This window comes from Bidens hawaiensis, unplaced genomic scaffold (assembly GCF_021521415.1).
Source record: "Bidens hawaiensis isolate Kalapana, Puna unplaced genomic scaffold, B.hawaiensis_p1.1 tig00038492_1, whole genome shotgun sequence".
NCBI lineage: Eukaryota > Viridiplantae > Streptophyta > Magnoliopsida > Asterales > Asteraceae > Bidens > Bidens hawaiensis.
The window spans coordinates 87,590-90,041 of record NW_027505547.1 but is presented as its reverse complement, the minus strand read 5'-3'; the positions used below and the strand labels follow the sequence as shown (position 1 = coordinate 90,041).

At 36.5% G+C, this 2,452-nt stretch overlaps 1 non-coding gene across 1 annotated transcript; it reads left to right on the top strand.

The window, feature by feature from the left end:
• Positions 1-2,144: 2,144 nt before the first annotated feature.
• On the top strand, positions 2,145-2,217 carry TRNAK-UUU (transfer RNA lysine (anticodon UUU)). Its single transcript has one exon. It is a non-coding gene; the product is annotated as a tRNA-Lys (tRNA).
• The last annotated feature ends 235 nt before the right edge of the window (positions 2,218-2,452 follow it).

Genomic DNA, 2,452 nt, shown 5'->3' with positions numbered 1-2,452 from the left:
GTGAAAATTATAAAAATATAGTTGAGGGCTATGTAAATGTGAGTGTCTAAAACGATTACGTTTTTATTTATACAATTATATCTACTTGATGTGAAGTCTATACATGTGAAAGTTTGGTTCGAAAACAAAAGGACAAGTGGGTGAAACATCAGACATGACTCATATGTAGGGATGCTAGTGTAGCATGTAAGGGTGGGAAGACAAAGAAGAAAGAAACATGGACAATGTTGAAAGTGTTATAATAATTGGGTCAAATTTACAATAAATAGATGGATACATTTTCAAAGCCTAAATTAATCTTACTTACCTAGTTGTCTTCTTAATAGTAATTTTTGTCTACTCCTTTTGTAGTATAAATACTACACTAATGTAATGGAAAACATGCACCATCGTATATACCCTTTCAAAGATATATGAATCTTTCTCTACTTCTCTTATAACTCTTCTAAAAGTAAGAAATAGCATTAATCATGTGCTAGTTATTGTTATATTATAACACGTTATCAGCACGAATTGCTTGTGGCTTAATCAAGAAGATCAACAAAGTAAGAAGACGTCAATCATAAACAAGGTAAACGTATCATTAATAATGATTAAAAAGATAACTATAATGATAAACCAAAACAAATATAAAAGATATCTTATTATAAACTTTTACTAATTATGAAACTAATAACTCTCTAACAGTTACTTACTATCTTTATAACTTTTATATGCACATTAAATTTTTTTCATGTACTAGTGATTATTTATGTATCATAATCAAGTTCATTATTATTATTATTCCACATATTAATTTTACATCTTATTTAATAGATTATCATTTATGGGTTAAGTTATTTTACAAATGCCAACAAAAATAAAAAGTGTGAGAAGCCATAGTTGATTGACATGTGTCAAGTGGATATAAAAGCAATACTAATATTTTCTCTCTCCACATGCAAGTCATATGTTAATTCTCCCATCATTTTAAAACGTCCATAACTTTTTCATGCAACATTATTTTTTTAAAAAATTTCACCGTAATAACAATCGTTTTTTATCTTTAATATGAGTATGACTTTGTTATATAAAAATTTTAAAAAAAATTACGTCATTGTGTCTTTTCGTCGTTGTGTCTTTCTGTTTGTTATTGTGTTTTTTTGTCATTGTGTCTTTCAAATCATTATTGTGTTTTTTTAAATGCTAACAACATGGTTGTCAGAGGTGTCCTCTAATCACTATGATGAGCTGGTCCCTCTTTTAGTAAACTCAGCTATGAATATTCAAAAATGAATGTCGGGATCTTTCTTTCACTAGCTAACCCCATTTTCTTAATGCCGAGACTTTCTCTTTCTCCGAGCCCCGAGCTTGTGGTCCTCCTTTGAGTTTGGGTTCAATTGGATGAATCTGTCAAGTCAAGGTCAGCGTACGTAGCAGTGAGGAAGGTGTATTGCTTCTTTCTCATTCTCGCTCGGGAGCCAAAACGAACACACATGCTACCTACTGTATTGGACCTTCGACCAGGCATTCTACCTTTCTCGAAGCGGAACCAATACCACTGCATTGCGCTCGAACAGTTGAGCGGCCGCCGTCCCTTCCGTGCACAGATATAGATATAGATTCATTCTTCGTACCTGCCTGGTCCAGCCTCACAACCCTTCGTGGGTTGGTAAGAAGTCAGTCTTGTTTGGTAAGATGGAATTTGACAAAGAAAAGAGAGTGCTCGCCCCGGCCAACAAAAACCATAATTACCTAGATAACTACTCCTCCCCTTCTCCGTCTTTAAGGCTTTAAGGCGAACCGCTTGGCTACTGGAAATAAAGATGACCTCACCTTCTCGTAGATGGTGTCGGTGAGAGCCGTTTTAGTACCCCCCCCCCTGGTTGACCTTTTTTTGTAGAGAGAATCTTCAATGAGTGGAAACAAGCAACCTTACTAAGATAAGAAAGGTGCTTGTTGAGTAAGGTCGGCTTTCTTCGAAACCTTGAGCGCATTAGCTAAGCCGTTTTCTTGCAGGAGTGCTAGCACGCACCCTTGCGTTTTCTTTGCTTGCTCTGCAGTACGAGCCTCATATAAAGCCGCACCCCTTTAATATGATGAAGAGGGGCCCCGCCCTCTTTGGTTTTTCGCACCAATCCTTATTTACTACTAAATATTTTTTGGGGTGTATAGCTCAGTTGGTAGAGCATTGGGCTTTTAACCTAATGGTCGCAGGTTCAAGTCGTGATATACCCAAACCTAACTTGCACTATACTATGAGTAACGATGCGTAGTTGCGCAAATAGCACTCTTTGGCCTTTAGATTAAAGGCGCTTTCCCGTCTTTGATTGGAAGGAAACAGATATCTAAAGTGTGTAGTGAGGGATCTTTATATTATAGGTAGCCAGTCTTTACTTCACTCGACCCAAGCAATGCCCAAAGAGTCCCTTGTCTTTCTTGGTCGGACCAAGCCAATAATTTCCGACAAGTC